This window comes from Neovison vison, chromosome 6 (genome assembly GCF_020171115.1).
Source record: "Neovison vison isolate M4711 chromosome 6, ASM_NN_V1, whole genome shotgun sequence".
In the NCBI taxonomy this organism is placed as follows: domain Eukaryota; kingdom Metazoa; phylum Chordata; class Mammalia; order Carnivora; family Mustelidae; genus Neogale; species Neogale vison.
The window spans coordinates 11,319,324-11,332,317 of NC_058096.1; the positions used below are offsets into that span (position 1 = coordinate 11,319,324).

Genomic DNA, 12,994 nt, shown 5'->3' on the forward strand with positions numbered 1-12,994 from the left:
GGTGGAATAATGAAGGTGAATCTGTCTCCATGGAGTGTCAGACCATTTCTACACTAACTCTAGGCTTTTTAAATGTAAGAGGGAAATATTGATTTTTGTCTAAGCCATTATTATTTTGTGTTTTTTCCCCCCATGCTATTTGCAGGCAAACCTACTCCTAACACAATAATGAAAAAACAAGCAAGATCTAAAATCTTTTTTTTTTTAAAAGATTTTATTTGTTTATTTGACAGACAGAGATTACAAGTAGACAGAGAGGCAGGCAGAGAGAGAGAGAGAGGGAAGCAGGCTCCCTGCTGAGCAGAGCCTGATGCAGGGCTTGATCCCAGGACCCTGGGATGATGACCTGAGCTGAAGGCAGCGGCTTAACCCACTGAGCCACCCAGGCGCCCAGATCTAAAATCTTATTTAAAAAAAAATCAACTTTCGTAAGTTAGTAAGTTTTATATGATTTGACTAGTTTTAAGGTTGCACATATTTCAAAAGTAAATTATTCAACAAATATTTATTGAGCACTAGATCCTAGCACAAATATCTGAATAATGGATAATGTAACTGTAAATGCATTACTTGCCAAGTGACAAATATACAAGATAGAAAAATAGTATCCATGAATATGTGAAGTGAGGGTTAGTGGGGAAAAAAACCACAAAGCATGGATTACTCCTCTCACATGCATAAAATCTATAGGAGTAATAGGAATAGAAGAGGATGGCATTTTGTTCTAAGTTGGGACACAAAACCTTTTTTATCATCCTACCACAAGTAAAAAACTTTTTAAGATTCCCATTCTTTTTTCTTTCTTTTTTTGAAGATTTTATTTATTTATTTGTCAGAGAAATAGAGAGCACACAGAAGCAGGCAGAGGCAGAGAGAGAAGCAGGCTCCCTGCCGAGCAAGGAGCCCCATGCAGGACTTGATCCCAGGACCCTGGGATCATCACCCCAGCCGAAGGCAACAGGCAGCAGCTTAACGGACTGAGCCACCCAGGCATCGCAAGGTTCCCTTTGTTAATATCTGTATTCATAGTGTCGTTTCCTCCACACAATTAAATGGCGTTTTAGATTCTGTAGGAAATTTAGATGGGCCTTTCAAAAGCTGGTGAAGGTATGCTGAAAATTGAAGATGCAGTGTGTTTATTTTTATTTATTTATTTGCTTATTAAGTTCTACACCCAAGGTGGGGTTTGAACTCGCGACTCCAATAGCGCATGCTCTACCTAAAGAACTAGCCAGGCCCCACAAGATGTAGTGTCTTCAGAGGAGGCAGTTGGCGTTGGCTAATTGAATTTAAATTAAAAAAACAAAAGAAGAAGGAGGAGGAGGAGGAGGAGGAGGAATAAGAAAGGAGACAGTTGCAAGAGACCTAACTATAAGGAAGCCAAAAGTCTGGGTAGATCCCTGGAAAAGCATCAGGCAGAATTAGACGACTAGTTGTACTGTGCTGGTTACCTCGGGTAACAGTACTAGTTGGCAGCCTTGGGTGAAAAACTTCACTTTTCCAGGCTTCCATTTCTGAGTGGTGGGGATTAGGAAAGGGCATCCCTACAGACCTTCAGTTCCTGGGACGCCCTTTTCGGGAGCACGTGCAGCACCAAGGGGCCTATGGCAGAGTCCGTGCCCTGTGGGTCTTGAGCTCCCCGCGCTCGTGATCTCACGGATGCTGCACTCGAAGTCCGCTAGCAGAAACGCAGCGGTGGGAACCGGGCCCCCACGCCGTCTGGAAGACAGCTCTAAGGGCTCAGGTCTACGCGGCCGCGAACCCTAAAGCGCAGAATCAGCCCACAGCTCCCGGAGCCGCAGAGTCGCGGTACCCTCGCCTCGCCCCGCCCCCTGGCGCCCTGCCCCGCCCCTGGCGCCCTGCCCCGCCCCCTAGGCCACTTGCTGCGTGCCGATTGGTCGCTGCGGTGCGCACGGCGCCGCGCCCCGCCGGCGCCCCCAGCCTAGCGCCCGCCGTCCGCTCCCGGCTCCCCGGGACTGAGGCGGAGCCGAGGACGCCGGCCGGGACGCGGCGCAGCGGCCACCTCCTCTGCGCGCGCGCTCGGGGTCGGCGTGGGTGTCGGGGAGGTCAGGTGAGTGCGGTCGGTCGATCTCGCGGCGCGCGGGGGGCTCGCGCCCGCCGTCCGCGCGTGGAGAGGCGCCCCCGGCCGGCCCGGCCTGCGCGGTGCGGCGGCGCCCAGCCCGGCCTCTCCCGCGCCCGGCGCCGCCCGCCGGAACGGGCCCGCGGAGCGCCGGAGCAGCCTGCGGACCCGAGACCTCCGCCTCTCACCCCGGCCCAGCCCGCGTCCCCTCGAGCCGACGGGGGCCGTGACTCCCGGGGATCCGCTCTCGACCCGGGCGGGCCGCACCGCCGCGGTACCTGGCCGTCCTTTGCGGGTCTGGGAGTTCCGGAAGGTTCCCATCTCGAGCCTCTCAGCCGCCCAGGGCGGCGGGCAGGGGACAGAGGCGGTGGACGGCTCGCACGGGGAGTCTGGGGACGACTTGTCCTTCGTCGCCCCTCTCGTTTGCGCCGAACCATGGCTGGGAATATTGTCCGGGTCCGTGGACTTTCCCGACTCTGGCCTTGGGAGAGGCAGGTACAGAGGTGGGAGGAGGAAATGCTGGCGGCTCGGCATTCTTTCGGCAATTCATCATGAAGTGTGGAGTGCCCTTTTAGGTAAGCGGCAGCAGAGAATTGCCACTGTGGCAGGGGTAGTTGAGCTGGGGGAAACCATTCCGGGTTCTAACCAATGAACTGGGTGCCGAGTTAATCACTGGAAGGTGCTTCATCACAGATAGGACCTTTTTAAAGCCATAGCAGTGATGAGATCGACTGTGCTCCATCCCTTTGCTGTTAGTGCCCGGTGAACGTGTGCGTGTGTGTGTGTGTGTGTCTGTGTGTGTGTGTTTGTGGGGGGGCGGGAGTCAAGCCTCTGATTGGAGTAAATGTGTAATCGCCGTGATGCCACTCGAGGACAATTTCTCTTCTCGGAGTGTCCCACCTCTTCCCTCAAACTCTTCGTCTACCTGTACCGTGAATCCCTTTTCTTAATTCCCGGGACTCTTACTCCTGGGCTTGTCACACTTCTTTTCTTTTCTTTTTTTAATATTTATTTATTTGACAGGCAGAGATCACAAGTAGGCAGAGGGGCAACCAGAGGCGGGGGCGGGGGGAAGCAGGCTCCCCGCTGAGCAAAGAGCCCGATCCGGGGCTCGATCCCAGGACCCCGGGATCATGATCTGAGCCGAAGGCAGAGGCTTTAACCCACTGAGCTACACAGGTGCCCCTCACACTTCTTTTCCCCATCATCTTTAGTCCCTTATCTGGCCCCTCGTGTCTCAAATCCGCTGAGGTTTCAAACGTAGAGCACACGTTACATTTTTTTTTTTTTAAACCGATAATAGTGTTGCCAGACTCTTCGCTCTTAAAATGAAAATCAAAAGTTATCTTGAGTACTGATGCTGCAGGAAAAGCAGGTTTACTGAGAGCCGCGGTAGGATGTCTTTTTCCTCTTCCGGAGACACGCCCCCACCCCCATCCTCTGCCCACTAACCTTACCGCAGCCTTAACTGGCCGGTCTTTAATGAATTCACATATGGAGTCCAAGGTAGAGCATTTCTCTGATTAGTTTATCCATATTGCTACTTTTAAGTGATAACAATGACATATCTAGGTTGTAAAAAAAAAAAAAATTTTTTTAACATTACAGAAGAATATCAAGTGAAAAGTTCAAACAGCACAGAAGTGTATCAAGGAAAAAATGGTAATTGTTGTTCACTTTTCAATCCTTATATATTCAGTTCCATTCCCTAGGAAGAGATCATCCTGTAACTGTAGGGCAAGTGACTTATAGTAATACCAGGACACATATCCGTATATGTATGTGTGGACCTACCTCATTTTTAAAATGCTTTGTACTATGCCATTGCTCAGATGTACTCTAACATATTTTATTGGCCTTGTACTGATGGACATTTTGGATGTTTCTGGATTTTAGCTGTTAAAAGCCCTCTTGCAAGAAATTCCTTTTGCCATTGTAGGACAAGTTCCAGGTAGATAATTTAAACAGATTATTGTACTTCAGTATAATGTGAGTGCCCTTTCCACAAGGAATCGTTTTTATTTTATTTTATTTTTTAAAAAAGATTTTATTTATTTATTTGTCAGAGACAGAGGGAGAGAGAGCGAGTGAGCACAGGCAGACAGAGAGGCAGGCAGAGTCAGAGGGAGAAGCAGGCTCCCTTCCGAGCAAGGAGCCTGATGTGGGACTCGATCCCAGGACCCTGAGATCATGACCTGAGCCGAAGGCAGCTGCTTAACCAACTGAGCCACCCAGGCGTCCCCAGGAATCGTTTTTATAATTTAAAAGATTTTATGATTTAAAGGTGGTAGCTAAATTTGTTGGTTTTAAGTGCATTTCTTAGAATCTGAGTGTCCTTTTATATTTAGAGACTGGATCAAGAAAATTTTGAGGACCTGGTTAAAAAATTGCAAATTTTTATTTTATTAAAGATTTTATTTATTTATTTGACAGACAAAGATCACAAGTAGAGAGGCAGACAGAGAGAGGAAGAAGCAGGCTCACTGCTGAGCAGAGAGCCCGATGCAGGGCTTGATCCCGCATGACCTGAGCCGAAGGCAGAGGCTTAACCCATGAGCCACCCAGGTGCCCCCAAAATGGCGAATTTTTAAACCTTGTTTCCACTTAGTGGTGTTGACTTTAAGGTTATATTCATTCCTTTGATTGGCTTGGCAGGAATAAATAGAGAAGGCCTTCAGGAAGAGATTTGTGAACAGACATATTTTGCGTACTTTGTCCTGTGGTAAGCACCTGAAATATCCAGTCATAACAAATTCTTGTTCTCTTTTTTTAAAAAAATGTTTCTTTTATTGTGAAATGTATCCCAGGGCAAAAAAAAAGTGTGTAGAACATACAAACGTGTGTGTGTGTGTGTATGTGTATGCATACATACACACACATATATGCGTATATATATGATAATATGTGATTTTTATATATACACATGTGATATATATGTGTTTAAAGAATGTGATTGCTGAGATCATTGTATCTATCATCAGATTAAGAAATAAAACATGTGCATCTTTCTTCCAGAGGTAGCCTCTATTCTGATCTGTTAGTCTTTTTCTTGCTTTTTAAAATAAACTTTTCACATATATACACAAACACACACATATACATATATATTGACACTTACAGTACACACAGCAGACACATACACACATACCCGTCCTAAACAATATATTTGGTTTTGAATGAATAGTGTTAAAATGTCACGCAAATCGATAATGAGCATGTTTCAAAGTTTTATTTAACTGTTAACAGAGAGTTCCACGACAAGCTGGTTTTCAGAGAATTTAAGGAATATATGTAGTCCACAGGAAAGGAATGTCTGAATAAAATTGCCGAGATATAATTGGTTAATGTTCCACACAGCCACAAAATCATCATGTCTTTGGGATTACTCTTTTCTACCAGGCTGGAAAAATTGTAACGTTTTGTTAATTTCTCCAGTTAAACTCAAACCTTACAGGACTATAAACTAAACCTTACAGGATTATAAAACAGTGGGTTTTTCATTAAATTAATAATTAGTTATAAATTATCATTAGTATAATTAATTAATTATTAATTATTTTCCCCAGAGTGCAGATGAATTCTAACCAGGCTTGTTAGAAAATACTGGAGCTTTCTAAATTTGAGGTTCAAATTTTGGTTTCATAATTGTAAGCCCAGACCTGACCGTGTAAGGAGAGCCCGTTATTGTCACTATTAGATGAAGAGTTCCAGGAAAAGAGAAACAGAATAGAATGGCTTCAGCTTCCCTGTCTGTCTACAGGAGGCCTTTCTGAGGAAGCTAGTGGGTAGTGTTATGACTGAGTCTTAGGAAGTGGGGTTCACCACAGTGAGGGCTTCTGGAAGGCTCTAGTATGGATCACATACAGGCACACCTTATTTTATTGTGCCTCGCAGATACCGCCTTATTTTTTTACTTATTTTTTAGTGAAGTGAAGGTTTGTGGCAGCCCTGCGTGGACAAGCCTGTTGGCACCATTTCCAACAGTATTTGCTCACTTCATGTCTCTGTATCACATTTTGCTAATTCGTGCGGTATTTCAGACTTGTTTATTGCTGTATTTGTTATTGTGATCTGTATGACTTGCTGAAAACTCAGATGACGCTTCCCACTTTTAGCAATGAAGTAGTTTTAAATGAAAGTATGTACAATATTTTCTTAGATGTAGTGTTATTGCACCCTTAACCCATCATAGTACTGTGTAAGCACGGCTTTCATAAGCACTTGGGAAACACAAAAATTCATTTGACTCATTTTGCGAGGATATTCACCTTATTGCTACGGTCTGTAACTGAATCAATAATATCTCCTAGGTCTGTCCATACTGGAAGGACAGCAGAAATACAGAAATATCTGTATTTTCTGCTTTTTGAGCTCACGTGGCCTGCCCGCAGTTACCAGGGTAGGTCAAAGCAGAACCTTTCTGTGAAGGAAGTGAGTGTCCTCTGCTGGTGCAGCTGCCGGGCTTGGAAGGAGAGCAGGAACAGTAGCACCATATGATCAAGATCAAGCCAAGCCCGGCTGAGCACAGATAGGAATCTGGGCCAGGTTTCGGGGCATTCAGTCTTCGGGTTCAAGAGCTGGTACAGCAGCTGGGACATGTCTGTCTCGAGTTACACTACTTCAATCTGGCCTGGTTATCCTTCTCGTCTGGGGCACAGCTGGATTCTCTTTAGTCCTCCTGTGTCAGATCTTTCCTGTATCCCTGATTCTCTCCCTTTTAAAAATATTTTTATTAGGGGCGCCTGGGTGGCTCAGTGGGTTAAAGCCTCTGCCTTCGGCTCAGGTCATGATCCCAGGGTCCTGGGATCGAGCCCCGCATCGGGCTCTCTGCTCAGCAGGGAGCCTGCTTCCTCCTCTCCCTCTGCCTACTTCTGATCTGTCTCTCAAATAAATAAATAAAATCTTAAAAAAAAATATTTTTATTATTGGAGTGTGACATACAAGGTTACATTAGTTTCAGGTGCACGACACAGTGGTCTGACAATTCTGTGTGTGACTCCGCGCTCGCCGCAGTTAGTGAAGCTACCGTCTGTCACCATCCAATATATCCTCAACTCCATTGCCTAGGCTGTACTTGTCGTTTCCCAGCTTATTTTATAATTGGAAGTTCGTGTCCTGTATTCTCTTTTATTGATTTATTCTCTCTAGTGGTGCTCAAACTCTAGTAGCTTCTTGACATGAAGGGTTATATTTTTGGAGCTCTTGCCTTCCTGAATATGTTTTGATCCTGTCCTCATGCTTCACGGATACTTTTTCTGGTAATAGAATTTCAGTTGAAACTAATTTGCCTTCAGAATTTTGAAGCTGTTGCTCCATTGTTATCTCCTTCCAGTATTTTTTTTTTTTTTTTTTTTTTTGAGAGTGGAGGGGAGGGGCAGAGAGAGAATGTTAAGCAGGCTCCACGCCCAGCATGGAGCCCAACTTCTTGCTCGGTTTCACAATCCCGTGATCATGACCTTGAGTGGAAATCAAAAGGCAGAGGTTTAATCGCTTCACCGACTGAGTCACCCAGTCACCCCGGGATCTCACTTTCTACTGTTTCCCCCAGGTTTTTGAGCTCTCCCTCCTGCTGGCTTTCTTGGCTGTGCTTAGTCACCACTGCCCATCTGCCCTCCAGCTTTCAGAATTTCATTGCTATTGTCTCCTCTTTTATTCTCCATATCATTAGGAGTCTACGACTTAAAAAAAACAACAAAAACTCCCTTTATTGTAGGGGCACCTGGGTGGCTCAGTGGGTTAAAGCCTCTGCCTTCAGCTCAGGTCATGGTCCTGGGGTCCTGGGGTCCTGGGATTGAGCCCTGCATTGGGCTCTCTGCTCAGCGGGGAGCCTGCTTCCTCCTGTCCCTGTCCCTGCCTCTCTGCCTACTTGTGATCTCTGTCTGTCAAATAAATAAATAATATCTTTAAAAAAAAAAACACAAAACCCTCCCTTTATTGTAGCTTTAGTGAAGTGTCAGGAGGGAGAAAAGTGAGATGCTGATGTGCAATCTGCTGTCCCTGCCTAAAGCAGTGGTAGGTTTTCTGGACTGAAGAGTCGTAGCGGTGTTGCCAGGAGCAGAGTATTTGCGACAAAGTGATCATATGTATGTGAACTTTCTTTTTGGTGCGGAGTGATCACACATGCTGAACAGAGCTATTATTAATTCTCACTTTCTGGGGCACCTGGGTGGCTCAGTTGGTTAAGTGTCTGCCTTCAGCTCAGCTCAGGATCTCAGAGTCCTGGAATCAAGCTCTGAGTCGGGCTCCCTGCTGGGTGGGGAGCCTGCTTCTCCCTCTCCCTCTGCTACTCCCCCTACTTGTGCTTGCACACACGTGCTCTCTCTCTCTGTCAAATAACTGGAGTCTTTAAAAAATTTTTTTCCTCTTTGGGAGGGGTGCTGTCATCACCCCAGTTTACATACCAGAAAACCATACCCTAGGGAGATTTAAAACTCAAACGGTGCTGGTACATAGCAACTCTTCCCTGAAGAGTACAATGTATACGTGGACCTGGCCAGGTAGACACAGCTGGGAAGAGGCTGGTTGTGGGAATGGGCCCACCAGTGCTCACTTCCAAAGCCTGTACATCCCTCCCTCCCTCCCTTCCTTCCTTTCCTTCTTTTTCTTTTTATTAATTAATGGATTAATTAATTTAATGTAAGCTCTATGCGCAGTATGAGGCTTGAACTCACAACCCTGAGATCAAGTGTCACGTGCTTTACCAGCTGAGTTTACTAGGTGCCCTCAAATCGCGTTCTTGTTGCTGCCTCTGTGTGATTAAAACTGGAAGACGGTAAGGGTGTCCACGTCCTTTGGGCCTTTTAGGAATATTCTTTTTTTTTTTTTTTTTTTTAAGATTTTATTTATTTATTGGATAGAGAGGAGACACAGCGAGAGAGGGAACACAAGCAGGGGGAGTGGGAGAGGGAGAAGCAGGCTTCCCCCTGAGCAGGGAGCACGATGCAGGACTTGATCCCAGGACCTTGAGGTCATGTCCCAAGCCAGAGGCAGATGCTCAATGACTGAGCCACCCAAACGCCCTAAGAATATTCTTCTCTAGATCTTTTCTGAACTCATTTCAATGCCTTTGCTTTCCCAGCAGTGCTTGCGAGGAGGGTTCGCTTTCATCCGTGTGGGTTGGGAGCTGTGACCCTGGAGCCAGTTACTCTGAACTGGGGAGGAGGGCATTTCTGAGCAATCCCGGAGGATGTAAAGATGCCTCAGTAGCGCTCTGCTGGAGAGCCTGGGCAAACGTGGCCTCAGGGAGGGAGTGGAATAGTGCCATGGGGGGAGCAGCTTGTGGATTACGTAGCTGTCATCTGAGTTTGGGTGACAGTTCATGAAACAGGCAATTCTTATTTCTTTTTCAACTTTTTTATTACAGAAAATGTTAAGTGTATAGAAAAGTTGAACAGTGGATTCAACATTTTACCATTTTGCCCTATTTGCTTTAGTTTTTTTCTTTGCTTAACCAGGTGATAGTATGTTGTTGACATTGACACTTAACCCCGAAATATGTAAGCATTTGTCTTCTAAAAACAAGATCATTCTCTTACATAACCATAATTCTACCATTATCACACCTAAGAAAATAATTCTGTAATGTCTTTAATATCTGCCCTGTATTCAGACTTCCCCATGTAGCCCAGACTGCCTTAAAATTTTTTTTGAGGGTACCTGGGTGGCTCAGTGAGTTAAGGCCTCTTCCTTCGGCTCGGGTCATGATCCTAGGGTTGTGGGATCGAGACCCACATTGGGCTCTCTGCTCTGCAGGGAGCCTGCTTCCTCCTCTCTCTCTGCCTGCCTCTCTGCTTACTTGTGATCTCTCTCTGTCAAATAACTAAATAAAATCTTTAAAAAAAGATTTTTTTTTTGAAACTAGAATCAGTGAAGGTTTGTACATTTCACTTGGTTTGTTAATTGTATGTTTTGATATAGTTGAAATTAATGATTAATGGATTTGATATAGATGAAATCCTTTGAAGTTTCTGGCTCTTGGAGACTGCTTCATTACAGTCTAGATGGTGATGCTTAGAATCTTAGCAAAGGAAGGGACCCTTGAGGGAATTTGGTTTAGTGATTCCTGTGGTATATGGGAAGTTTGGTGTTTTGTTGCTGTTGTTTTTTTTAACCTGGGAAGTTTTAAAAAATAGATAACTTGGCATTTTTCTTTACTTTTATGATCTTTGTGGGAGGGGTGTCACAATTACCTTTTTATTTTTTGACTCTCCAAGTTACTGTGAGGTTAGCTTGGCACTGCTTCCCAGACCTGTGTTGGGGAACCACTGATTTAGTCCACCTGTATCATGGGCCAGTGTCACAACTTAAAGAATGTCAGAGCTAGTACTAGAAGCAGTGCTCTTCATGTTCTTTTTTTTTTTTTTTTTTTAAGATTTTATTTATTTATTTGATAGAGATTACAAGTTGGCAGAGAGGCAGGCAGAGAGAGAGGAGGAAGCAAGCTCCCTGCTAAGCAGAGAGCCCGTCTCTGGGCTCGATCCCAGGACTCTGGGATCATGACCTGAGCTGAAGGCAGAGGCTTTAACCCACTGAACCACCCAGGCCCCCCCCTCCGCCCCTTATAAGACATTATTTGAATACCATTTGTTTTTTTCTTTTTAACATATATATTTTTTAAATATTTCATTTTTTAAATTTATGCATTTATTTGTCAGAGAGAGAGAGAGAGAGAGAGCACAAGCAGGCGGAGTGGCAGGCAGAGGCAGAGAGAGAAGCAGGCTCCCCGCTGAACAAGGAGCCCAATGTGGGATTCGATGCCAGGGCCCCAGGATCATGACCTGAGCCGAAGGCAGTGGCTCAACCCACTGAGCATTTGAGGCATCCCTCGAAAACCATTTGTTAAGCATACATACAAAATAATTGCTCTGCAATGTGGTATACTATTTTTTTTTTAAGATTTTATTTATTTATTTGGTGGAGAGATCACAAGTAGGCAGAGAGGCAGGCAGAGAGAGAGAGAGAGAGAGAGAGAAGGAAGCAGGCTCCCTGCTGAGCAGAGAGCCCGATGCAGGGCTCGATCCCACAACCCTAAAATCATGACCCGAACTGAAGGCAGAGGCTTAACCCACTGAGCCACCCAGTTGCCCCGTGGTGTACTATTTTTAAAGCAAAACAAAGACTCATGAAAGCATTTATGCTAATTCCGCCTAGAGAGGGAAATATTTGCTGTGTGTCCTGAAGGTTGAATTGGAAGTTTGCCTATATACAGTAGATGGAAGGGGCATTCCAAGGGTATGTGTGTGTATATGTTTAATATTATTGGTATATGTTAAATTCATATATCTAGTATAGAAATGTATCATTATATCAGATATTTAGTATATAGTGCCATATATTATATATAATATATAGTAATACATATCTGTATTAGGTCTGTGAGTATATTTATGTCTAAATTACATATGATTTATAAATATAGGAAGTATAAATATAGCTATATACAATTTAGCAGCTTGCCCCACAGTAGGTATTCAGCAAGTGTTGGCTGCCTTCCGCCTTCTGTTTCTTTGTGGCTTTCTGTATAGTGTCGAGATGGCTGACTGTGTAGTGTCAAGATAGCAGGAGATAAGAAGGCTGTGTCAGGGAAAGATTTCAAGTACCCTGTATTTTCAGAATTTATCTCAGTAGCTGTTGGAATTTTATGAAAGAATGTCATGATCCAGTCTGAGTTTTAGAAAATTCTGGCAGAATACTGGACTTGGGAAGGCAAGGAAGATGATTTTAAGAAATAATATGTTTGAATATACAGTCACGGTAGAACTTATTTCCCTCACCCAAATGATGTGTGTAATTACTAGCTTTTACAGATTATCAGTTTCTTTTTTTTTTTTTTTTAATTTATTTGACAGAGAGAGATGACAAGTAGGCAGAGAGGCAGGCACAGAGAGAGAGAGAAGAGGAAACAGGCTCTCTGCTCAGCAGAGAGCCCGATGCGGGACTCGATCCCAGGACCCTGAGATCATGACCTGAGCCGAAGGCAGCAGCTTAACCCACTGAGCCACCCAGGCGCCCCCCACCCCTTTTTTTAAGTATTTATTTACTTGACAGGGAGAGAGAGACAGTGGGAAAGAGAGGGCACAAGCAGGGGGAGTGGCAGGCAGAGGGAGAAGCTGGCTTTCCACTGAGCAGAGACCCCAGTGCAGGGCTTAATCCCAGGAGCCTGGGCTCATGACATGAGCCGAAGGTGGGCACTTCACTGACTGAGCTACCCAGGCGCCCCAGATTATCAGTTTCAGTAAACCTAAGTACAAAGTTGACTCTCTCATTTTATGACAGGATAATGAGACATGTATGCATTTCCCATTTTGAAATCTGTAATAGAGTCAGTCATTCAGCAAGTATTTGAGCGCCTAGCCTAGTGTGCATCAGGCACTGTGCTAGGCTCTGGGGGAACCCCACAGTGAGTGAAAGGGACTTCAGACTGTCCTTTTTGGAGCTTACCTTCTACAGGGGAGGTAAATATTCATCAAATAATGATTAATAATGCAATACAGGGGGCTTAGAAAGTCATGAAAGTATCATCTCTCACTTGGATATTTCAGAAGCCTATGAACTGGTCTCTCTCTTTCCACTCTTAGCCCTTACGGGGTGTTCTTCCACTGAAGACCAAGGGATCCTTTTAAGTGTATGTCACTCTGCACAGTACTCTCTTAGGGCTCTCTTTCAATCAGTGAAAACCCAAGTTCTCACTGTGGCCGCCAGGGCTCTGTGAGTATCCTTCCCTGCCTCTGTTACCTCCCGGATCTTGTTTGCTCCTACTTTTCTGTCTCATTCACTCTGCCTTGACCACACTGGGTAATACCCAGACACCACCTTCGGGCCTTTGCCCTGCTGTTGTTCCCTCCGACACATATCCAGAGGGCCACCTCTCTCCCTACCTTCGAGTCTTTGATCAGCTGGTACCTTCTCAGTGGA

At 45.1% G+C, this 12,994-nt stretch overlaps 1 protein-coding gene across 2 annotated transcripts in view; it reads left to right on the plus strand.

The window, feature by feature from the left end:
* The first annotated feature begins 1,944 nt into the window (after positions 1–1,944).
* TMEM50B (transmembrane protein 50B) overlaps positions 1,945–12,994 on the plus strand; it is a 38,737-nt gene continuing 27,687 nt past the window's right edge. Inside the window, exon 1 of one of the 2 annotated variants that reach the window (XM_044250999.1) lies at positions 1,945–2,071. The gene's annotated coding sequence lies outside the window, so the exon portion shown is untranslated. Of the gene's footprint in view, positions 2,072–2,563; positions 2,656–12,994 lie in introns of those variants that run through there. The other variant, XM_044251000.1, reaches the window with a different exon arrangement.